The 26,761-nt window shown below is 39.9% G+C and overlaps 1 long non-coding RNA gene across 2 annotated transcripts in view; it reads right to left on the bottom strand.

Moving 5' to 3' along the window:
- The window catches only part of LOC147915882 (uncharacterized), a 79,193-nt gene that overhangs the window by 30,220 nt on the left and 22,212 nt on the right, over positions 1-26,761 (bottom strand). Inside the window, exon 3 of one of the 2 annotated variants that reach the window (XR_015553754.1) lies at positions 19,877-19,983. This is a non-coding gene — a long non-coding RNA (uncharacterized LOC147915882). Of the gene's footprint in view, positions 1-18,989; positions 19,984-26,761 lie in introns of those variants that run through there. The other variant, XR_015553753.1, reaches the window with a different exon arrangement.

Genomic DNA, 26,761 nt, shown 5'->3' on the forward strand with positions numbered 1-26,761 from the left:
GAAGCAGCCCCAGCCTTGTTTGTGTCTCATGTGGGACTCCCTGTAATGGATGGTGGCGGGGAGTGGGGCTCAGTGGACTGCGTCTGTGTCTGTGGCCCCTTTGCTGTGGCTGGTCACCAGCGGAAACTGCCTGAAGACACAGTGGAGGTGCCATGCCCCTTCCTCTCCAACAACGGTCCTTATTCTCCTCTCCGTCAGAGCCTGCCCACAATGGGGCCCAGCCTCCTTTTCCCCAGTACCTTTTGACTTGCTAGTCTTCCCCATGACAAACATCCCATGGACTATAAGGAGATGTAAAAGTGACTTTACTTAAGGTCAGCTGTACCTCAAACACAGCGGTTCGGTGAGGAGGGCACAAAGCCTGTAACTTATCAAGTGCCCCTGTACTACACAAGGCCTTGCAGATTAGGCTTCAGAAGAAGAGAAACCCTCGTGAGCTCAGAAGGATTTGAATGGCAAAAATGCTTAGGTAAGAGAAAAGACAAATTAATTAGCTCATCAAACCCTTCCTCCTGCAAACCAGCCTTTTAGCCAGCATAAATGCAACAGCTCCCGCATAATGAAGTCCCGTTTCCCAGCAGTGCTGAGTCCACTTCCTTCTCTTCCTGCTTCAGCTTGTGGGTCCAGGGACACTAATGAAGTTAACAGGTATTTCCAACAGTTTGTACTTGGTTGCTTAAGATCACTTTCAACGTCACAACTTCTGTCACATTTCCTATCTGTAGGTCTAGACGTGATACTGGTGAAGACTGACAGCAACTCTTTACACTGGCAACTGGGATGGACACTGAAGGTAGGATCACAAATAACTTGATTTTCCTAAATATATTTAGTAAGATTTACTTACGTTTTTAAAATAATGAAAATTTATCTTTATATACTTTTTATTTGATATTTTGATATTCCGTAGTAATTTTTCATTTGCCTTTTGATTTCTGTAATAATTTTGAATATATTAGAAGAAAAGTATTGTTTTTTAAAAAGTATACAAATAATTTTAATTTAAAATTTTAATTCCTGTTTTTGGTGAAGATATATCCAAATTTTATATATTTGAATATCATTACACTTTAAATTTATTAGATTATTATTGTTGGTGGAACAGAAATTATGTAAAAATCTTTACTATTACAACATAATTAGTAATTTTGCTGAAATGTAGGCAAGAAAATTTTATGAATAAATACATAATAATTTATGAACCATATAAGTCTTTCTTTTATTAGTCATACAGACATCACTGACTCATCAATAGAACATTCAGACATGCAGAATAGTAATTAAATTCAGTCTTTGAGAATATTTTGCCAACTTTCAGTCATATAAAAACCATACCTTTACACAATCTTTTCAGTTTCGTTGTTATGAATGTATTTGCAAAGATGGGAAGTTAAAACATGCTTTATTCAACATTTAGGTTGAGTTGTAACTTTTAAATCCTTAGATAAAGGATATAGGGGCCTCCATCTGTCCTGAGAAGAAGAGCAGCCCAGACATCCGAGAGCCGAGCTGGCTCCAGGTGGCTGGGAGCTGACCTGGTACTTACAGCCAGGCAGGGTGTTCTCGGTGGAACAGAGACAATTTCACACAACACCCTTGTCAGACAAAGTCGCTCTGTGACCGTGATGGAGCAAGACAGAAACAGGACCACTCTGGAGTCATGTTCTGACTACAAGAACATGTTCCAAACTGAAAAATGACCAAACATCCCCTTTCCTAGTTATTATGAGAGACTGCTGCTTCTTTACAATACAACATAGGTTCCACTCTCTTCTCATTTTCTAGATAAGAATTATTAAGATTCCCAAACATAAAATTATGCCCATTTCCTGACAGCATCCAATTCCTGAGCAAAGTCTCACTTCCTGAAACTGTCCCCCAAATCACTCAATGCAAGCCCCAATGCCATAAGTCCCTTCTGAATCCTCTTTTTTTTTTTTTTGAGGAAGATTGGCCCTGAGCTAACATCTGTTGCCAATCTTCCTCCTTTTTTCCTTTTTCTCCCCAAAGCCCCAGTAGATAGTTGTATGTCCTAGTTGTACATCCTTCTAGTTGCTCTATGTGGGACGCTGCCTGAGCATGAGTGGTGTGTAGGTCCGTACCCAGAATCTGAACCCGGAACCCCCGGCAGCCACAGTGGAGCACCTGAACTTAACCCCTACGCCATCCAGCTGGCCCCCCTTCTAAACCCTTTTACTGCAAGGGCCGTGTTCCCCATAATGACTGTCTTCCCTTGTCGCATAGAGTCAATGGTCCCAGCACACTACAGAAGCCTTCCTGGTGGTGTCTAGCTGGAGGGCCTTGCCAACACTGTTGCTCTCAGTCCTGCAAACCTTACAGGAGGTCCCACCCAGGATGTCTACTCCGATTCTAGCTCAGCTCTCCTCCAGCTGGGGTTGTTGCTGCCTCCTCGCTAGTTACCAAGGACCAAAACACACCTCTAAGGTCATGATTAATCCCACCCCGGAAATTCCTTCTGTGAAAGTAACTTCAACCCTGTTCCTTGTGAAATGAGAAAGCTGGTGTTATTTAATTATTCCTGAAAGAATTCAGTAAATATTTACTAAGCACCAGTTAGATCCTAGTCACTATTATAGTTGCTGAGGACAAAGCAGTGAATAAATGGACAAAAATCCCTGTGTTTGTGGCCCCGACAGGCTGTGGAGCATGATGGCTTCTGTCCGTGACTGGTGTATGTTAACAGAGTCTCTGTTTTAGATGCAAATGGCTCTTTCTTAGTCCCTCAGTGCCGGTGACACCAACCGAATGAGAAGCTTTTTGATGACCAGTCTTACTGCTCTCTACCCCTTTGCCCCTCCACTCCATGCCCCACCTCCTTATGAAGACAAGGGAGGAGACTTTCAAAATCCACAAAGTTGAGAGCTAAATTCTCTGAATGTTGGTCTGTTTGGCAGTTTACAGTTATTTGTTATCAGCAACATGTATTTGTACACAAATAATTTATTAAATTAAAAAAATTGGTTTCAAACTAAACGTGCCCACTTTCATCTCTAGCATCTTGCTGGCTCTCTTTAAGGAAATCAGAGCTTTTCTTTGTAGTTGGAAAAGATAACCTTAATTCTAGCAGTGGTGACGTTATCATAAAATCTAAAATAATGAAATCCAAATTTAATTCAATGCCAGAAATTTGTATGGAGTACCTTCTATGGGAAAGGATAGTATCTTTCTTTTACGAAGGTTAAAATGCTTTGCAAACATTAGTGGACATTTTCAAGATAATGCGTAGATCTGATCTCAATAAATTTGTAGCATACAGTATTTATATATATATAGAGCAACATTTTTGGTAATGACTCATATAATGGTGTCTGCAATGTGGTTTCTATTATAACTCTAGTCCTCATCTGCTAGTAACTTTCTCCAAATTTAATCTTTTGGGTTGAAATTTTCCATGCCTGGTTTAAGCTCAAATGTGTTTAAAAAATTATTTTTTAAAGTTGCAGGAAAATTCCTTTGACTATCTTGTATACCTCTTCTAATTTCAAACTTTCAAGGTAGGCAAGAGGAAATAAAAAGAAAGATTTGAGTATGTGAGTATGGTATTTGTGTTCAGCTAGAACCATAAGAAGGCCCTTGTAGCCCAGACCTGAGATCATTCCAGTCAGCTCCCTTTCTCAGGTGACTGGAGTGGCTCACTGTCTTCTGGGATGCCTGTTGCAGGAACTGTTCCTTTGCATGGAAACAGTGGGTGAGCAGATCCTTAGAGGTTAGAGTCCATGGCACGTACATATGTACGTTTAGCTGATTATTGTGATGAATTGCACACAATGCCTTGTCTCTGCGCCTCCTGGGATGGGAGTTCAGGCCTCCATCATGTCCTCCCCCCATTCCCTGCTCCATGTAGCAAGTATGTTATGTAAGAAGTCAAAAGGGGCTTCTCATTAGAAAATATGGATGATTGTAGCATTTTTAGGCTTTTATATTGAAAAAATGTCTCTTTAGTTTTAGTTCTGGGAGTCACATTGCCAGACCTGGAACCGTTCTCCAGACATTATTTTTGTCCTAGGCTCTCTGTAAATGCAGCTGTACGTACACCCTTCCCCGTCATCCAGCAGTAAGGAAGAGGCATGTATCCCTTTGGTGGCTGAGGCTTTTTGGAGTATGAGAATAAACAGCATTCTTGAGGACAAAAAACTGAGGGGAAGCACAGGCAGGAGTTCCTTTTGGGCCCACATAAGATAAAATGAAATACCCCGTATCCTACATTCTCATGTGTCTTGAATCTTTACGTCACACTTGATTTAAACTTTATTCTCATTTTACATGGCATTAGAAAGTCATCACTTTTGAAATTGTGTAGCTTGATCTTTACCTAAAAAAAATCAAAATTACCTAAAAAAACATCAAATTGCCCCAAAGGCATTGAAGAAGACTTCTTAAGCATCCTCTTTCTAAAGACACAGCCGTGTATGTACATATGCGTAACTGGGTTGCGTGCCTCGCTGTCTCTTCTCTGTAGCTCTCCCATGTAGACATACACATATACATCCACGTAGCTTCAGAATTTTCCACAAGGAACAAAGGGAATCTCATAATGAAAAGCAACATTTTTTAGGGATCTGTGCCAAGGCACCGGATCCTTGTTCTTTTCCAGTTGATTTATCTTAATGACTCTCTGTCAGGCGAAAGCCTGTATGAATTCCGCATCATGTCCTATTCAATTCCAGCAGCATGCCTGCCTCAGCTGTGCAAGGCTGAGCTTCAGATGACTTTTTTCCTTTAAGAATATCTCCCACGTTCAGTGACGAAATGAAACTGGTTACTGCTGGAGGGATGTGATTAACAAAAGTTTTCTTCTTTTAAGACTCATGCTTAGAAAAATCAAACAAGTTTCATCAACCTTATTTTATATTTGAACCTGGCTTTTCATTTCTTTCCTCAGTTCAGTTAGATGGAGGTCTTAGAACTATGCTTTGAGTTAGTTTTATGTGTGAGAAGACAGAATGCATTGTCAACGTGTCCCTCTCAGCCTCCTCCTTCTACAGAGCAGCATGGACAGACTTCCTGGTTGGTCTGTAACAGTGCTGTCTGATAGGACTTTCTCTGATAATGGAAATGTTCCATAATCTGCTCTATGCAGCATGGTAACCACCGGCAATTTGTGGCTGTTGTGAATTGGAAGTGGGGCTAGTGTGACTGAGAAGCTGAATTTTAGATGTTATTTAAATTTAATTAATTCAAATTTAAATAACTACCTATGGTTAGGGGCTACCCTCACAACACAAGTCTGTAGAATTTACCTCTTGAAAATTGCAGTGAGATTTTTGGCAAAATGCTATTCCTGTAACAAACCACTCCAAACAGTGCCTTAAAACAATTTGTTATTATTTCTCGTGATTCAGTGGGTTGAATGCCCAGCTGGACAGTTCTCACTGGGGGTTTCTCACATGGCTACCGGCAGATGTCACATGGGGCTGGAGTCATCTGAAGGCACAACTGGACTAATGTCCAAGATGGCTGCCCACTCCTTGCCTGGGTGCCTGGACTGGTTTGTTAGAACAGCTGGGGACTAGCCAGGCATCTCTCTCTCCGTGGAGCCTCTCCAAGTGACAAGCTGAGAAATCAGAGCACGGCAGTCTCAGCAAGTTGAACTTCTTACATGGTGTCTGGCTTCCCCCAGCGCGAGTGTTGTAGGATCTGCAATGTTCTTCTGGCGGGGAAACTGGTCCAGCATTACTTCTCCTATGATCTGTTGGTCAGAGCAATCACAGAGCCTGCCCGGAGTTAGGGGGAGGTGTCCGAGACCCTATCTCGGATGGGAAGGAGGTAAAAAATTTGTAGCTATTTTTAGTTCTCCACAGCTATTCTGTAGAGTGGCAAATTCTCCTAAGTTCAACCAGTAGAAAACATGAAGGCAATGCCTCTACTTGGCTCTTTTTCCTGACCCGTAAAGGAATTTCAATTGCCCATCTTGAGGCCAAGAGATGGCAAGAGCAAAGGATTTTGTGCTTTTGATGGGGCTTTCGATGGTGTCTAAACTGAGCTGGGGACCTCAGATGTGAGGAGAAACTTCGTGATTTTATTTTAACTCAGGACTTGACTTCATGTGAGGAGCAAACACCACTGGCTGAGGTCATTTTCATGGTTCTAGAATGATTGAGAACACCAAACTCGGGCTAACCGTCCTCTATGCACTGCATGCATTTGAGAGTTGTCTTTATCTGTGAATGTGCAATGATTGTTTTTTAATTTTTTGTTGTGTTAATGCTGCTTCAGTAGTTGGGGTTGTCTTTCTATAAAACGCTTTTTCTGCCATATTCAGCATCAAGTTGATCTTTTCTTAAAAAAAATTACTATCCTGATGTTAACAAAAACGCCTCAGCTTCTCTAAGTGAAGAAGTGTGGGGCATCTTTGGATTTCTCCTGCTGCTCTACGGATAAGTTTCCTCATTTGATTCGTGTTTAATTTTACATTCAAAACATTTCTTTGGTTTCACATCAACTGTCTTCAACTTTAAAACGTTTGCATGGATATCCTGTTGTCAGCCAGCTTCCACCGGTCTTGTCCAAGAAGATGATGTTCAGGTGAACATTGCTTCTCTCCTTGAAGGCTGACTGCGTTCCAGGACTCGGTTAGTAATTTCATCTTGCCATTCAGCGTTAATCAATACTGTTAGCACGACACCATGTGATAGCCTGGGTCTAGGCCTCTGAGTCCTATGGAGAGTCAGCAGTTCCATCAAATGTAAGGCCTTCAGTCCAGTCTTGGGTTCGCTCCCACACCCAGCTGCCACACTGTCAAATGGCCTTCCAGAGGACCTTATGGTATTGCTTTTATTTGTTTTTCTGCTCTTTGATCTTAGATCTTCGTGGCAGAGAGTGTTTCTTAGGTGATTGAATTCAGCACAGCTTTCAGACCTGTCTCACAGAAGGGAATCTGCTTTAGAGGGCTTTCTTGGTGCACACCATACTGAATGCCATTCTCATCACTGTTTGGGGCCAGGCGAAGGGGGTGACTGGTGATTCTTTGTTCCATCCACGCCTCTCCTCTCCTCTCCTCTGCTGTCACCTGTATTCTGACCCCACAGTAAATCATATAACCCTGTTCCTTGAGGCCTGGCATTGGTCTGCTTCAATTCCATCTGCTCTGGCAGCTATAGCTGAGGCTCTGGCCCTCTTTATTGTCAACAGCCATGGCTTCTGATACCTGGCAGGCCCTTCTTAGCACAGAGAGAATGGGATGAATAACGAGTGTGGTTTTGGGGCTGGAGATATTTCGCAGAATGGGGAAACCAGTGCCTGACAAAGTGAAAGCAGTTCGTCACTCCTGTACCTCAGGGGACCAGAGCGTCTCTACATCCTCATAACCACCATCTCATCCAGACCATCGGCCACTTATCTGCCCTTCCTCTCCTTTGTCTTCCAAGGAATGATCCTTGGAAAACATGCATCTGATCCAGTCACTCTCCTGCTCCCATTACTTCCCACTGCCATTAGCATCAAGTCCAATATCCTCGCTGTGATCAGAGCAGTGTCCGCTTGTCCAGACTCATCTCTCATGTGATCACGCAGCTGCAGCCATGCTCATCACTTGCAAGTGACTTGAACTTGCATTCTCTTTGCTACTCAGGGCTTCTGCCCACGTACATGTTCCCTTTTCCAGTGAAGCTCCTCTCCCCACCCTTCTAGCTAACTCCAACACTTTTGTCCCCAGGGAGTCTTAGTTTTAATCTCACTTCCTCCAGGCTATGACCTTCTCTGGCTCCGAAGACTAGGCTAGGCCCACCCGTTATACATGCCCTCTTCTCTTCTCATCACACTTGGTGCACTGACACCAGTGATTTTGCCTTTGTTTCCCCTGGAGTGCAAGTTTTGTGCAGGTAGGGACCGTGTCTGACTTATTCACCATCGTGTCCTCAGCACGTAATACAGTGCCTGGGCCAGAACAGGCGCTTAATAGTTCCTGAAAAACGGAACAAATTCCACATAATAGAAACATCTCTGATAAAACCTGATCTTTGTGCACAGCTCTCAAATAAATTATAATGGAAGTAACTGTCAACCTGAAACAACCTTGTGACAAAAGATTTCATTTTTATCAAAAGAGTTATTATACCCTCTGTCCTTAGGTTTAATGCTCGCAGTAAGGAGCAATCTTTGGAACACAGTTTATAAATTCACAGTGGTAATGCTGCCTGAGATATTTTTAGATAATCTCAGTACCTTGGTACAAAGAAGGTCATAAGTCAGAAGTGACAAGGAGAAAAGGACTCTTCTTTTGTAGTAAGCCTTGATCCCGGTTTCACTTTGCAGGACTTTGCTGTGTGCGCCTTGTGCCTGGCCAACCCCAGCTTTACATGAAAGGGCTTCATCAGCTTTTAAAACCATATGGTAAAAACATCTACACATATTTCTTCTGATACCTTCAGGCACTGCTAAGCAGCTGGTATTAATGAATAAGAATGGCCAGTGAAATCATGGTATGTTGTTGCTAGGAAGGAACAGTTTATAGCCAGGAGAGTTATAGATTACTACGCAAGAACACACAGGAATAGAAGGGATGTGTGATTTCTGCATTTCATCTGGATGTGGCCACCTGTACTGCTTAAGGCAATACAGTGCTGGGCTGATTAGCAAGTATGAATTCTATTCCTACTGATGGTGGTCCTGGGAGATGGGACCAATACTTTCAATTCTTATCAAAGGTGTTTCAGAGCTGGTGGCCCTAACTGGAGCCACTGGGGGAGCCATGACAAGAGCCTCGAGTTAAACAACAACATTTTGTGATGTTTCTCTAGATTTTCCATCTTGTCTTGCAGAAAAACATATTTATTTCCTCCTACCATATACATTAAAATTTTTATAACATTTGAGACACAATTCCTACTAGAACCTTTTAAGAGATTCAATTCCTACCATAACCCAGATGTAGGAATTTTCCCTTGTCTACATGGGATCCTTTCCAGCATCATACAAACTTCGATGCAAAACTCAGCCCTTTCACCGGGTTCCACAAAAATCCACGGATACTTTTTGGTAGTTTTGCTAGTTTTTGTATTATTCTGCATGTCACCTTATAACAACCTGATTAATGTAGCTCCAGTGTTTCCTTTGGAGCCCTGGCCTCCAGCTCTGCCTTCTTCCTCACCCTTTGCCCAGAGTGTGCTCAGTCCCTCTCACTCCTCGCTTTATCCTCTGCATTATTATAGCAGGCTCCCTCTTTAGCAGGAAACCTGGCTGCCTTTGACTCATAGGCTTAAAAAAGAGTTTTCATTTCATTTCATTTCATTTCAAAGGTTGTCGACAAGCAATAGATGTGATGAATTTTCTCTAATCCTTACACCAGAAGATGTTGGAGCTGGTGTCTCCTCTTACTTTCCTGTTACATCGCTTTTCTCCCTGCTTCCTATTGTTGCCAATTTGCTTTTGTTTATTATTTGGCTCCAATGATCTGTTTTCAGTTTTTAGAAATAATAAAATAAATTCCCTAAAGGGAATTTGTGTGAAGCTTTTCCTTCTTTTTTTTTTTTTTTTTTTTATAATTTTATTTATTTATTTTTCCCCCAAAGCCCAAGTAGATAGCTGTATGTCGTAGTTGTACATCCTTCTAGTCGCTGTATGTGGGACGCGGCCTCAGCATGGCCAGACAAGTGGTGCGTCGGTGCGCGCCCGGGATCCGAACCCGGGCAGCCAGCAGCGGAGCGCGCGCACTTAACCGCTAAGCCATGGGGCCAGCCCGAAGCTTTTCCTTCTTAATATAGTTCTTTTTTGTATAGTGGGCAAAAAAATTATAGTATAGAGCAGTGGTTCTCCAAGTACCTCAGCTGGTCCTCTACACATATGGATGTGGGAGTGTCCCCCACCCCCATGCAGCTAGCTGTCAGAAGTATCAGCTTCTTCTTTGGAACCTTGACTGTTCTAGGATGTTGCAAAAAGATTATTTAAAATGGATAGGAAAGACAGGAACTAAACCTTTTCGGAGTTTGGACAGATATAAATCCCACTGGGCATCTTTCAAGCTAAGTCCTGGGTGTCGCTTCAGGGAATGTGGATGGAAAGGCCAGTTATCTCGGCTTTTGAACGGAGGCCATGAAGAGTGCTATCAACGTTTTAGTTTTTATTATTACCGTTATTACAAAATACAATAAAGGAATTTTTGGACACACAACAAAGCCAGGATCCAAAAGAGGTTCCAGAAAGCTACAGGGGTGTGTGGAAGTTGAAATCAAATTGGATGATGGGGTTATGGCAAGTGGATATGGGTCTAAATGGCTGGGGTTTGGGATTTGGATATCTGCAGAGGAAGAGAAGTGTAGGGTGAAGGCCCTATGGGAACAAGAGCTAGAGTTGAGAATCCTAAATATGTAATAACAGTAGCAAACACTTAATGAGTACCTACTATGTACCAGGAACTGTTTGAAGCACTGTAACATTTTAAAACTCTTAATATTTCCAAGTACATACCTATGAAGTATGAAGTACATATATTATTATCCTTTAAAGCTCATGAAAGGATAATTTGGGAAAAAAATTCTCCATGGGAGTGTTAAACATTAGACTAGACACAGTTGAAGGAAGAACTAATGAATTACAAGACTTATCTGAGAATATTATACAGCAGGGACAAAAATATGGAAAATAAAAATGAAAAAATGTAAATGAAAAAATCATATAAATACAAATAAAAAGTAAGAGACATAGAAGGCAGAATGAGGGCACATATAATATAGGTTCCAAAAGGAGAGAAGAAATAAAGAAGAGGAAATATTTCAAGAGATAATGGAGAATTTTGGTTAGCTGTAGGATAACGATGACCAGCAAATCCAGACCGCTCTACAAACCCTCCCCCAAGACTGTAAAATAAAACAGGAACACAAAGAGTCATACATGACCTATGCCTACAGTATTTCTAGGAGACAGAGAACATCACAAACTTCAAATTACCTATAAGTAGAGAAATAAATACCAATTCAAACAGAGCTACCAATAAAGTTCCCACTGCCACTGCTATTCTGTAGGTACCCAAAGTGGGAGAGAGGAACATGGTGGGCATAGATGCAGCATAGATACAAAATTCCACTGAAGAAAGCAATGTCTAACATTGACGGCTAACACGTTGAACCAAAGTCTGGGACTAGTTCACAGCAGCAGCTACAAAGAAGGGACTTGAATGTGAGTGAAACGAGGTGACAGCCTTGCAGGAGCATTGTTTCTGGGGGGAAAAGGGGAAAATAGAGAAAAGACTTTCCCTGAGGAAGTGGCAGAGAAGGAAAGGAAATACGTAAGAGGGAAGAATTAAGAATCATACAGAAATTAATAGAAAAAGAAAACACACCAACTCTTCCCTTTCACCCAGACAATAATGTCACCTGTTAAAGAAACTGCACTTCACTCTACTGACAGAAGAGGGTGATCTTGAACCAGAAATCCTAATGCTGCACACAGGAAAAGTCAGACTAACTCCATAGGAAGGCACTGTAAGAAAAACATAGAGAATGAAAATCAAAATATTTCAACTGATGAAAATTCCCCCCAAAGAATCAATCAATAAGTAGAAGAAAACTATCACACATTACGCTACAGTGAATTTAATATCAAGCAAGCATTTAGGACTATTAAAAAAAACCAAGTTAGAATAAAAAATTCAAATAAGAAGAACAGAAATGGTGAAAAATGTAGGAAATGTAATGAGGGTTGATTTCAACTGGGAAAGAAAATAAAGGAAAAATAAACGATCTCAGAAATTAAGATTAAATTATAAGATGCTCAAGGGAGAATAGTCTTTTTCTTTTTTTTTTTTAAATTTTTTGTTTATTGCAGTAACATTGGTTTATAACATTGTAAAAATTTCAGGTGTACATCATTGTACTTCTATTTCTGCATAGATTACATCATGTTCACCACCAAAATACTAATTACAACCCATCACCACACACATGTACCCAATTATCCCTTTCACCCTCCTCCCTCCCCCCTTCCCCTCTGGTAACCACCAATCCAATCTCTGTCCCTATGTGTTTGTTTATTGTTGTTATTATCTACTACTTAATGAAGGAAATCATACGGTATTTGACCTTCTCCCTCTGACTTATTTCACTTTGCATCATGCCCTCAATGTCCATCCATGTTGTCACAAATGGCTGGATTTCATCGTTTCTTATGGCTGAGTAGTATTCCATTGTGTATATATACCACAGCTTTTTTATCCATTCGTCCCTTGATGGGCACTTAGGTTGCTTCCAAGTCTTGGCTATTGTGAATAAGGCTGCAATGAACACAGGGGTGCATGTACCTTTGCAAATTGGTGTTTTCAAGTTCTTTGGATAAATACCCAACAGTGGAATAGCTGGATCATATGGTAGTTCTATCGTTGATTTTTTGAGGAATCTCCATACTGTTTTCCATAGTGGCTGCACCAGTTTGCACTCCCACCAGCAGTGTATGAGAGTTCCCTTCTCTCCACAACCTCTCCAACACATGTTGTTTCCTGTCTTGTTAATTATAGCCATTCTGACGGGCGTGAGGTGATATCTCATTGTAGTTTTGATTTGCATTTAAGGGAGAATAGTCTTAAATGACAATATAATATGAGGCATTTTTAAAAGATAGGAAAACAAACAAGAGAAAATAATAAAAAGAAGAAAGTAAAAGGGCCAGCAAAAGTGATTAAATGAAAAACAACAAAAATACAAATCAAGTATAATTGGAGTCACTGAAAAAATAAAATAAAACGTAGCAACAAAATAGAACTAATATAGAAAACTTAAACCATTTATGGAAATGAGAGAAACACAGAAATCTCAATATTGAAAGGGCCCATGGTGAATCTTGGAAAACTGATTTGAAATAATGAACTCTGCGACTTATTCTAGTCAAATGACTAGACTCAAAGACAAACTAAAAATCTTTAGGTCCAAATTATTTATAAACATAAGAATTAAATTGGCATCATATTTATCAAAACAAATCAAGGTATAGTTGAGCAGCATTTTCAAGAAACTCAAGAAAAGAAAATAAGAGACAAGGATTTTCTATCCAGTTGAGTTACAGTGTAAGTGCTGTTTTAGTTTCTTACGGATGCCATAATAAGTTACTGCAAACTTCGTGGCTTAAAATAACAGAAATTTACTCTCTCACCATTCTGGTGCCAGAAGTCTGAAATCAAGGTGTTAGCCAACCATGCTCCCTCTGAAGCCTCTAGAGAAGGATCCTTTCTGCCTCTTCTTAGCTTCCGGTGGCTCTTGGCAATCCTTGGCATTCCTTGGCTTATAGCTGCCTCATGCCAATCTCTGTCTTTCTTGTCACATGGCCTTCTTCTCTCTCTGTCTCTCCATGTGTCTGTGTCCAAACCTCTTTGTCTTTTCTCTTATAAAGTCACTAGTCAGTGGATTTACAGCTCACTCTAAATCCAGGATGATTTCATCTGGAGATCCTTGGCTAATTACATCTGCAGAGACCCTATTTACAAATTGGGTCATATTCATAGGTACAGGGGGTTAGAACTTCAACATATCTTTTTGGGGGACACAATTCGTCCCACTACTTACCAAGGCAAAAAAGTAATAAGACTTTTCAATACACTACTCACAATACAAGGTAGATCAAGTGGACAAAAAAAGATAAAAATATAGAAGAGCTAAAAAACATAATCAATGAAGCAATCTCTTGGATATGTATCAAACATTACACACTGATAATAGAGAATAATTAAAGTTACTAAAATTGATCCTAGTAGAAAAAGAAAGTTTAAATAGATCAATATTCATAGGAGAGAGAGAGAAAGTTATTATGAAACTAACATACAAGAAAACACCAGACCCAGAAGTTTTCACAGGGGAAATGTACCAAAACCTCAAGGGTTAGATAAACCCAAATGCTTCATAAATTGTTTTAAAGTATAGAAAATAAAGAAAATGAGGAAAAACATCCAAATTCTTTAAATGAAGTGAGTATAATATTGATACCTAAGCATGATAAATACAGTGATACTACACCACTTGTGAATATTGATGCAAAAATCCTGAATAAAATATTAGTGAATGGACTCCATCACATTAAGGAAACAATAAGCTATGACCAAGTGTAACTTTTATCAAGAATCCAAAATGATTCAATATTAAGAAAATCTATTAGTATGATTCACTATACAATAGATCTCAAGAGAAAAAAAATCATATGAATATTTCCATAGCTGCTGAAAATAGCCTTTGACAAAATTCCATTCTAATAAAAACACTTGAGAAAATAGGAATAAATGGATACTTCCTTAATATAATAAAAAAATCTATACTTAAATCCTAAAATTTGTATTCTCACAGAGGCCAGAAACATGCAGGTAAACCCACCATCACCAGAGATATTTAACATTGTGTTGGAAGTAGAGGCCAAAGTAATTAGACAAAGGAAAACAATCAGAGATATAATAATTGGAAAAGAAGAAACAACTATTTGCAGATAGTATACTTAAAAAAACCCCTAGAGAACCAATATAAAACTAACTTAAAGCATTAAAAGAATTTAACAAGGTAGCAGGATATAAAATTAACAGACTAGAAGAAATAGCTCTCAGATACACAAATAATTATTTAGGAGTTATAGTGGAAGAGAAAACTCATTTACAATAGCAAAAAGAATGAAAGATAAAATGCTTAGGAATAAATAAGAAATGTGCAAAACTTACACGGAAATTATAAAGTACTCCTAAATAGTACAAATGAACATCCTTGTTCTCAGATAAGACATCTCAGTATCATTCTCCTTAAGTTAATTTATACGTTGGTGATCCCAACAAACATACCATCAAGCTTTTTAGCTGGAGGTGATCAAATCAAAACTAAAATTTATATGGAAAAAGAAACACATAAGACTAGCTAATAAACACTGAAAAGGAAGTGCTGTGGGTCAGTGGGGGAGGGGGAGGGACCACAATGGCTCACTATAAAAGAGTTTTCAATAATTAAGGTAACCAATAATTACAACAATGAGGTACTGAGGTGCATGAACATTCAGATCAATGAAATAGAATAGAAAATTCAAAACCTACGCAGGTACATATAGAAATTTATCACAGGATAAAGGTAGTATCTGAAATTGCTGGGGCAGGAATGGATTTTTAAATAAATGGTATTGGGACAACTGGATAGTCATTTGAAAAAAAAAATTTGTTAGATCTAGTCCTCACACCGTACTCAAGAATAAGCATCAAATGGATCAGAGATCTAAACGTGAAAAATGAAACTGGAAGAGAACGTCTAAATTACTCTCTACATACCCCATGCAGAGGGGAAGGTCTTCTAAATATGACTTAAAATCCTGATGCAACAAAAGAAAAGATTGATAAATTTGACAAAATTAAAAAAAAATTTTCATAAAAAAGCATCACTAACAAAATCAAAAGACAAGAGACAAGTTGTGAAAAAAATATCAGCAAATGTACCACAAATAAAGTGCGGACAACCCTAATAACATTAAAAAAAAAAAAAAAACACGAGGAAGAAAGACCAACTATTCAATTGAAAAATGAGCAAGAGATATGAACTGAAAATTCACAAAAATGATATAAAATGGCTCTCAAACATCTGAAAATATGTTCAATTTTACTCATAATCAGAGAAATGCAAATCAAAACTATACTGAGATAACATTTCTTACCTACCAGGTTGGCAAAAATTTAAAAGCTTCACAGAATATTCTGTTGGCAAGACTGTTGGCAAGCCGCTCTCATTCTTTGCAGATGAGAATGCAATAATGGTGCATCCTCTATGAAGGGGGATTTGCCAACATCTAACAAAATTACATATGTGTCTCCTCTTTGACCTGGCAACCTCACTTCCAGGAATTTACACTAAAGATACACCTCCCAAAATATGAAAATATATTTGCACAAAATTATTCATTGAAGCACTATTTATAAATTTGAGATATTATAACCAACCTAAATGCCCATACATTAGAGACTGGTTGACTAAATTATGGTATATTTGCACAATGGAGTGCTATGTAGCTGTAAAAAAAGATAAATGGAGAGTGACATCAGCATCATGGTGGAGTGAGTTGTTCCCTTTGTCTCTCCCCTCAAGGTTACAACTAAATGGACATTCATTAACCAGCAGAGGATGCCCGTAACAGCTGAACAGAAAGTGCGAGAGATCCATGCAGCCGTGCATTTGAAGGTAGGTGGATTGGATCCCTGGGAGGCAGTGGAACTAGGTGAGTGCACCTCTTGTGTTCCCCCTCCCCAGCAGCAGCGAGCCCAGTTGGGGATCCTCACACAGTAGTCAGCACGACCATCAGAGGGCGCAGGAGCAGCCTGGCCCGTTCTCGAATGCTTTCAGAGTTGTAGCCCCGCTGACAGGAGTGCCCACCATGCTGTGCCCACCCCACTGGTGCGAATGCTCTATACTGAGTGGTGATGGCTCAGCCCCCGTGAAGGCGCCCACCTGCTGAGCACAGCACAGGTGAGAAGGTGCCCCACTCACTCAGAAGGTGCCCTGCCCATGGAACACAGCAATCTGCAGGACCCACCGACTGGCAGCTCAGCCCCTGCATATGCACCCCTCCTGCCTAGTGCAGCAGCTCGGCTAGTCCCCTGCTGAGCACAGTGGCCCCACCTGTGCAAAAGTGATCAGTCTGCCGGGCACAGAGGCCCTGCCTATGGTGTGTGAACGGAAGCCCTGCCCACGCGAGTGCAACCTGTAGAATGGCTGTAGCCAGCATGCAAACACAGAGCAACCCTGCCCGCACCACTTCCAGCAGACAGGGCAGGAACAGAAAACACAGCTCCTGCTCTCCCCCAGCGGTGGCAGGTGGAATCTGCCTGATACTACCTGATGCTACCACAAATGCACCGGCATAGAATCAGTTCATCAAGCACCATGAAGAACTACAGTAATGCTTCAGAGCAGAAGGAACATGACAAGTCTCCAGAAATCAACCCTGAAGTCACAGAAATTTACAATCTAAATGACAGAGAATTCAAAATAGTTGTCATAAAGAAACTCAATGAGTTACAAGAAAACTCAGAGAGACAGTTCAATGAGCTCAGGAATAAAATTAATGAGCAGAAGGAATACTTCACCAAAGAGATCGAAACTCTAAAAAAAAAACCAAACAGAAATTCTGGATATGAAGAACACAATTAATGAGATAAAAAATAATCTAGAAACCATAAAATATAGAGCTGATGTTAAGGAGGACAGAGTTAGTGAATTAGAGGACAGAAATATAGAAATGCTTCAGGTAGGGGAGGAGAGAGAACTAAGATTAAAAAAAAAATGAAGAAATTTTTCAAGAGATATCCGACTCAATTAGGAAAAGCAATATTATGATTATAGGTATTCCAGAGAGAGAAGAATGGGAGAAAGCAGCAGAGAGCTTGTTCAAAGAAATAATAGCTGAGAACTTCCTGAAACTGGGGAAGGAACTGGACTTACAAGTACATGAAGCCAATAGAACTCCTAATTACATCAATGCAAAAAGACCTTCTCCAAGGCATATATATTAAAACCGGCAAAAGCCAATGACAAAGAAAAATTATTAAGGGAAGCAAGGCAGAAGAAAATAACCTTCAAAGGAACTCCTATCAGGCTTTCAGCAGATTTCTCAGCAGAAACCTCACAGGCTAGGAGAGAATGGAATGATATATTCAAAATACTGAAAGACAAAACCTTTCAGCCAAGAATACTCTATCCAGTGAAGCTATCCTTCACATATGATGGAGACATAAAAGCTTTCCCAGATAAACAAAAACTGAGAGAGTTCATTGCCAGACTAAAAAGCTTCTGCAAGGCTAAGGAAATCATGAACAAAATGAAAAGACAACCCATAAACTGGGAGAAAATATTTGAAAATCATACATCCAAAAAGGGGTTAATTTCCAAAAGATATAAAGAACTCATAAAACTCAACAACAACAAAAAACCCAATCAAAAAATGGGCAGAGGATATGAAGAGACGTTTTTCCAAAGAAAATATACAGATGGCCAACAGGCACATCAAAAGATCTTCAACATTACTAATTATTAAGGAAATGCAAATCAAATCTACAATGAGATATCACCTTACACCTGTCCAAATGGCTACAATTAACGAGACAAAAATAACAAATGTTAGAGAGGATGTGGAGAAAAGGGAATCCTCATTCACTGCTGGTGGGAATGCAAACTGGTGTAGCCACTATGGAAAACAGTATGGAGATTTCTCAAAAAATTAAAAATAGAAATACCATGAGATCCAGCTATCCCACTACTGGCTAATTTATCCAAAGAACACAAAATCAACAATACAAAGAGATCTATGGACTCCTGTGTTCATTGCAGCATTATTCACAATAGACAAAATGTGGAAGCAACCCAAGTACCCATCAACTGAGGATTGGATAAAGAAGATGTGGTAAATATATACAATGGAATACTACTCAGCCATAAAACAAGACAAAATCATCCCATTTGCAACAACATGGATGCACCTTGAGGGTATTATGTTAAGAAAAATAATCCAGACAGAGAGAGACAAATACCATATGATTTCACTCATATGTGGTAGATAAACAAACACATCTATAAAGAGAACAGATTAGTGGTTATCAGAGGGGAAGGGGGTGAGGGAGTGAGTGAAAGGGGTAAAGGGGCACATAGGTATGGTGATGGATAAAAACTAGACTATTGGTGGTGAGCACAATGTAGTTTATACAGACCCTTATACATAATAATGTACACCTGAAATTACACAATGTTATGAATCATTATGACCTCAATAAAATGATAAAGAGCAAGCCTATGAACTCATATAGAGTGCCTTTTAGGATATATTATTCAATGAAAAAATCAAAGCACATAAATGTATATATAGAATGCTATCTTTTGTGTAAAAGAAAGAGGAAATAAGAAAACATATGTATCTGCTTGCATATGCAAAAAGAGATATAGGAGAGATAAGGCAGAAAGTAATACAACTGCTTACATATAGGATGTGTGGGATGTCACAAATAATATATTAATAAGGCAAAATTTAATAACTATATAGAAAAATTTAATGATATGATTAACAAGTTTGATTTAGATACCACTGAGATCAAAGGTTAGAGAGCACACATTGTTTTTCCCAAGAACAACGTGGAACATATATAAAAATTGACCAACTAACTAATTTCATAGAGATCCTATTTCTTATCCAAAATACCCTTAGATTATAAACCAGTAACAAAAAAATTTCAAACAATTATTACACATTTGAAACCTGGGAAAACATAATTCTAAGTAAACTAAGGGTTAAAGAGAAAATATAAATTGAAATTTTGAAATAATTATAATAAATGATAATACAACTAGTGCATGTGAAAATTAGTGAGATACAGCTATAGCAGCACTCAGAGGGAGATTTATAGCCTAAGATGCATTTCTTTAAAAAATTAACCTAAAGATATTAATCAACTCATAAAGCTAGGAAAAGAATACAGAAGAAACACAAAAATGGCAGAAGAAAGGGAATAATACAGATGACATAAAAATCAAGCAAGCAAACAAACAGTAACAACCAAACAGAGATGATCATCAAAACTGAAATCTGGTTCTTTGGAAACATTAATAACATAGTAACTTTAATGACACAGACGAGTTTCTGGGAAGACTGACCATGAAAAATAAGCAGAAGGAATAAATCAGTAATGTAAGAACACCACCCACAAAGGGGCTTTAACTGCCGTGAAAGGAATGATGATGTGGTGATGGAGGAAAGGTCACGTTTAGCGTTCACTCAAGTGCAGCCCAGATGCGGACTCCGTTTCATAATGGGCCCCCCATTTCTGTCTCTGTGTCTTTCAGGTCCAGCCTCTTAGCCTGGCCACTCTGCCCACTACTTACATTTCTTCCATTTCCTTCCCCACAGCCCTAGAAACACCCATGTTCAAAGCCCTAACCTTGAACGTTTTTCGTTTCTCTTGGTTCTCCTGAATTCATTGTTTTTGAACACGAAGCCAAGTAGATCCTCCCTTGAGTCTTTTCTGCAGTGCCTTATCCCTTCACTCTGCAATAAGCACAGGAAAGCATTGTTCTAGAATGTGCTTTGGGAGGGGAAAAAGTAAATCTCCAAGAGAACAAATATTAATTAAGATCTAAAAATATTCTTTACCACATATGTTTTGTATATGTAGATAATTAACTTGTGATAATACAATGGCCATCTTAGGTGCTGAATCTCAGCCATGGTTTGAAGGCAAAATATTATTATCTTACCTGAAACTTCCATTTCAGAGTACAATTTCTTTATAATTGTGCATTTGGGGTTAGCTTAAAGTGGAATACTATAAGAGGTTATGTTAGAACCTTGGCAGAAATGATAAATGCAGACACCTCATGGTGATGCTCAAATTCTTAACATGCAGTTATTTACATACAGGTATGTTAGCCTTCCAATGAGAATAAAGTCAGCTTATTTTCTCATCCTGTGACTTTTCCTCTCAAACATTTGAATTTGGTAAACGCTCAATGTGTCTCCTTAGACACTTTTGCCTCTAATTCTTTAAAACCATGTGTGACTTAATCCATATGCTTTTCATTCATTTACAATCAAATCACCAAAACACAACCTTTAAAGAGCTATTTGATTTCAAAGAACATTTTTTAATAAGCATTTAAAGCCCTTTGAGAATAAAAAGGGGATGGCACATTTTTCCAAGAGTAAACACAGCATAACCCAAAACACACTCATGCCCAGAGAAATCCAAGCTTCTGAATTTTAGTTCATTTCCATTCTTGACTAAATGAGCCATCCCCTATCTCCCTTTAACTCCTGGTGAAGCCTGAAGTGTTTCGAGGTGAGGAAGTAGTATTTTTCAAATTAGTTTTTAAAAATCTATTTAGCTGCGATTTGAGCAGCTTCTGTTAAGTCTTCTGCTTCTATTTGCCTCAGTTCTACAGCAGCAGCTCTTAAAGTATGGTCCCAAGACAGCAACACCAGCAGCACCTAGAAACTTTCTGGAATGCAAATTCTCTAGTCCCATGGCAGATGGACTGAATCAGTCATGGGGGCAGAGCCCACAGGCTGCGTTCAACAAGCTCTCCAGGTGATTCTGAGGGATGCTCAAGTTTGAGAACAACTCTTCTAGGCCCCTGGTTCATCTCAAAGACGGGCTTCCAGGAAAGGTTATGAGCTCCATCATTCACAGCTTAGTCTGAATGATTTTATATGTATATATTACTGATGTTACCTGCTTGGCAGCTATTAAGGATTAAATAAATTTTAGGTACATAAGGAGGAGGTTTTTTTTTTTTTTTTTGCTTGTTTTCTTTGTTAAAAAGGAATAGAGGGGCTGGCCTGGTGGCGTAGAGGTTAAGTTCACATGCTCCACTTTGGCAGACCGGGGTTTGCAGGTTCAGATCCTGGGTGTGGACCTATGCACTGCTTATCAAGCCATGCTGTAGCAGGCATCCCACATACAAATTAGAGGAAGATGGGCACAGATGTTAGCCCAGGGCCAATCTTCCTCAGCAAAAAAAAAAAAAAAAAGAAAAAGGAATAGATAATCTTTCCACTGCCTCTGAAATGCAGCAGTTGGAATGGTATCTCTTCCCTTAAATTCAGAAACATCCTTGAAGATGTTTTGGTCAAGAAATCAGGAGCTACAAGCTTTTGCATCAATTAGGACTCACAGCTCATGGTTTGTGGATGCAAATTTATGTTGTGAGTATTTTGAGCACTTAAAAAAAATGCTATTTTTGGCTTAACACCTTTTCTTTCATGATGTAATATTACGATGATAAGAAATTATAAAAAGTGAAGTATAGTGGTATAAGGTTTTCCTAGACGGTTTTTATTTACATTAGACCTAACTGGTTAGAGGCGGCTTTGGAACCAGAAACACCTTGATCTAAGTCTCACCTTCCCAGCTTCCTAACTGCAAACTTGGGCAAGATGCTTAACCTCTCTGAAACTCGGTTTCCATGCTCCTCATCTGTGAAAGGGAGGGAAAAATATTTACATTCTGGGGGTGCTGTGAGATTTAAATGAGATAAAATTTGGGAAACACCTAGCTTGGTGCTCTGTATAAGGTAGTGATTATCATTTGGTAGGATAGGATAGCTGGTGACTTGAGAAAATGTGTGTGTGTGTGTGTGTGGAGGGGTGTGTGTGGCTGATCATTAGTACTTTGAAAAGGGAAACAGGATCTTGTTTAGAAAGGACTGGCCGGGAAGCCGTTTGCTCACCCTCACCACTTCCTTTAGGCCGTGGTACTTGTGTCTATTTCCTCTTAACTGAACGTTGCCTGGTGTAGCTCCTGAAACAAATTCTCCTTCCTTGTACTGGATCTCCCCACCCTTCGAGAAAGGATACCAGTGAGCCTGGCCGGCCAGCTGATCGACTCAGTGTGTTTACAAAGTGAACAGCTTACAAAGTGAGCTGCCTGGAAGCCCGATTCCTTACAAGATTACGAAAAAATCCCTTCCTTCTGCTTCCCCCAGATGCCTGCGTAAGGCTTCTGGGCCCCTGGGGCTCCAGCTAGATGGGGGTAACTTTTAAACTCCTCTGTGGTTATTATTATGCAATCAATAATAATAGTGATTGACTTAATTGTCAACCATTTGGTTGGATTAGTGATTAAATTTAGTCATTGTGTATATAAGCAGAAAGTTCAGAGAGTGGAAATAAAAAATAAAAGCGATGCACCTGTTTTGAGTTTGTGTTGGGAGAAGAAAATAGCTCTGTCTGGGTGTCTTCCAGACTGGGCTTCTTGTTCCTCCTAGGCCCTCTTTTGGATGGTTAGATCCTGGAGCTCCTTGAGAAGAGAGCCCTCAACTGGGCTAGTCTGCCCACTCTTCGTGAAGACCTGCCCGTGGGAATGCTCTGTCGTTAGTGATCTCAGGTTCCAAGCCTGCTTAGCATCCTGTGGAGTCCCATACTGCAAGGGTGTTAATCAAAGGAAAATTCTCCAGACATGAAAGGCAAGAGTAATGCGACAGAATTAGGATTCTGGGGCTATGTTAGCAAGGAACCCACTGACCGAGCACCCTGGTTACAGGCCTCACATTTTAGCCTATTTTGTCTTTTAACTTGTTTCAAGGGGTAGTGCCAAAATTTTTTAAAAGTAATTAAAAAAAAAAAGTCCTGTTGTTCATAAAGACCTTTCAAAAACATGGAAATTCTCTTTGTACTAGTTTTGTCCTTTTCAATTTGGCAAAGAGGGCTTGTGTGCTTCTAATGGAAATTGTAATTATAATTTTTTAAAAGACTATATTGACAATCTCAGCAGTGTTCAGTTCATTATCTGTTGTTTGCTGAGGGCATGCCAGTCCACTTTGCTTGTACTTAAGTGACAATTTTATCTAGTGGAGGCGTGTAGTGGAGAGGCTTGTGGTACTGATCAGAAAGCATGGTATATTAAAATATTGCTCCCAAATGAGGGCTCTCTGGGAGTATGTGTAAGCTTGAGGCCAACCACCAAATTGGAATCTTTGAATGATTTTGAGCAGGAATGTCGCAAAAAAATTTAAATAATTCTTAGGGGTACGCAGAGAGAAAGCAGACCGTGAAGGTCTTTGAGGTCGTATGATCAAAGCTTAGTCTTGGCGTCACGCAGATGTACAAAAATCCACTGACACTGAGAACTTCACTGAACTACCAGTCCTTTGAGCCCAAGTTAATATGTGCCTTGGAATTTTTCAATACTTCTGATGTCAAGTTCAAATAGAAAATCTCATACAGTGTTGGTGAGGAGTGGACACCATTGTATTGGAGGGATGGTGTCAAGGCTGGTGGGGGAACTGCGACGGGTTAAAGCAGAAGCACGGTTTAAGGATTAGAACTCACACGTGGGTGTGATCGGTCTTATGAAAGACCTTGAGAGCTCAGCTCTTAATTTTAGTTTCATGTTGAATTAATGATAATAAAGTAGATTGGGCTAGGGGTTTTGAGTGGAAGCATCTTTGACAAGAAGATAAATCTGGCCAACGGGACGTAGAGGAAGGGTCTGCCCTGTTTCAGTATACTTGTACCCTAGCAATGAGTTGAGTGGATACTTAAGGTCCAACCAAGTTGAGCCCAGGTTTCTGCAAAGACTTAACTGTGCCTGCACCACTCTGAGTTGGCATTGTGGGCATTTTCTTCATGTAAATCATGTTATGAAGAGGTAATGCTTATGGAAATCAATACATTAGTATTCAGGAGAGGTGTGAAAACCTGATTAGGTTAGCGCCATCTTGAGGGGAATTGGGCAAAGGCAACATAGAGGGGTTTATGCAGCAAGGAAGATGAGAGTCAGAGGGGATAGACTTGGGTTGTGTGTTCAAGGAGTTATTGGGTCTGTGGCTACAGTGCTTCTGGGTGCCATGCCTGCTGCCTCTCTCAGCCACTGCCGGGCTGCTACCCCAGCCCTTACTGAGACAGTAAGTCAAGGGTTTGCGCATCCGTGTCACCTCTCTTGTTCTGGCTGTCTTCGTTGTTCCCTGGAAGGGGCTGCACTGGGGAAAACAGAGCCCCTCCTCCTGGTGGTCTGTGGAAGGTGGCTGTGATTGGAGCCCCTACAGCTGCCTACTGCTTAGACGGAACTGCCTGTCCCTTTCAGTTACCCCGGAGGGTGAACCTCATCGGAGCAGTGGAAGGAGGAGCGAGTATCCAGAAAGAAGCCAACACCTATAAAATACGAGTGAGAGAAAGGAATCTGATTAGAGCCCCAGTTCTGCCTTTAGCATCTGTGTGACCTTGGGCAAGTTAGTTTACCAAACCCAATTGCCTGGCCTATGAAATGATAATAATAATATGTAATACTTACATACTCTTATTGTGTTCCAGGCACCATGTTAAGCACTTGCAAATATTATTACTATAAAGTAGGGACTATCTCCTTTACAAATGAGGAAGAAAATATTGGAAAAGTTAAGTAACTTGTCCTTGGCCATGCTGCCATTGGATATCAGAGCCCAGGGCCTGGATTTGAACCCGGTGCTCGGACTCTGACGTGGGTTCTCCTGACCACCACAATATACTCCATGAAATTGTCGTTTACAAGTTTATGTCTTTACAGAAGTGTGAACAGTGTAAGGCTGGTGTAGAGGGCACAGTAAACGTGCAGTAAATATTACCCATTATTACTACTGCGTTTTAAGTGCTATATGTATTTTAATGTGACAGCCTTTACCCTAAAATTAGAATTATCAGTTAAGGAAGCTGGGAATCAGGATAAATTCATGGAGCTGGTAAGAGGCAGACCTATGATTTAAACCAGGATTTTCTGACTCCAGAGGCTGTGGCCTGTCTCCTCTGCCAGTACTTTGCAACATGTCTCCCCCGTCTGCAGGGGATACATTCCAAGACCCCCAGTGGATGCCTGAAACCAACGATGGTACTGACCCCTATATATACTATGTTTTTTCCTATACATACATACCTATGATAAAGTTTAATTTATAAACTAGGCACAGTAAGAGATTAACAATAATAACTAATAATAAAATAGAACAATTATAATAATTGTAATAAAAGTTACTGTAGATCTTAGCAACCTTAGCGTACAGTTTTTTTGTTTCCTTGTTAAGTCGAGAACTTTCGTCTTTTCACTTAAAGGAAGCACTCTGTGGCTTCTCTCTGACGTATCCGAATTGCCAGCATCACCACTCTTGCATTTTGGGGCCATTGTTAAGTAAATTAAGGGTGACTTGAACACGAGCACTGTGATACCAGATAGTCGATCTGATAACTGAGATGACTACTAAGTGACTAGTTGGCGGTGGTGGATACAGCGTGGATCCTCTGGACAAAGGGATGAGTTATGTTTGGGGCAGTATAGAGTGGGACGTCTCAAGATTAATCCACTCCTCAGAATGGCGTGCAATTTAAAACTTGTGAATTGTTTATTTCAGAATTTTCCATTTAATACTTTCAGACTGCAGTTGACTGCAGAAACCTCAGAAATTGAAACCAGCGATAAGGGGGACTACTATAGTGTGAGGATTTCTTGAGGATCCAGAGTTACTACGAAGACACTATAAACCCATGGTTGTGCTAAGCTTGTCTGTGGATTGAGCGTATATCTCACACATATGTACTATTTTCAGTTGTGTGCTGTGATTAACATACATAAACCTACTCTAGTAATTAAGAAAGCATAGGTTCATTAATAGGACTTTATAATCCATAACGTTTTCTTGCTATTATGTGTTTTCTCAGTGTTCAGATACCTAAAGTACAATTACTCTTAAGTGGAAATCTAAGAATGTTTTCGAAGTTAAAAGGGCTTTCACATTTGAAATGTTTTGGACATAATAGATCACATGAGTTCATAAGCCTCTATGGTTAGTAGGACTGTGCCCATCATACGTGAATTTACTGGTGCGTGTTTCCTGTACGAGGTACAGAACGCCACTGGAGTGAAGAAACTGTCGTTCTATGAACAGACACAATGGGAGGGGGAGAGGGCAGCTCTACAGAGTATCTTGCTCCTGGATACGCACCATAAATATCTTACGACAGTTTTAATGGAGGGAAAAAACACCCAGAGGAAATTAAAAGCAACAGCTTTGGCTATGGAAATGGGAATAGCTAAATTGCTAGTCTTTTGTAGGGTTTGAGAAGAGTGATTTCCATTAAGACCATGGGAATCTCAGGGACTTCACCCTGAGAAAGTGGTGAGAATTTCTCTCTCAAGTGTTGGATGAGTTATAAGCATTTGAAAAGAGGAAATTTAGTGTTAATTTTCCAGCGCACTGTTACACTGTAGACTGCTGAAGAGGAGAAAATCCTTTTACTGTATGGGACAGTGGACAAGGTAAAGGTGAGCAAATTTTTACCTGTGCCTTCAATGACGTGATGT

This window comes from Ceratotherium simum, chromosome 12, assembly GCF_057802395.1.
Source record: "Ceratotherium simum simum isolate JZ-2026a chromosome 12, ASM5780239v1, whole genome shotgun sequence".
In the NCBI taxonomy this organism is placed as follows: Eukaryota; Metazoa; Chordata; class Mammalia; order Perissodactyla; family Rhinocerotidae; genus Ceratotherium; species Ceratotherium simum.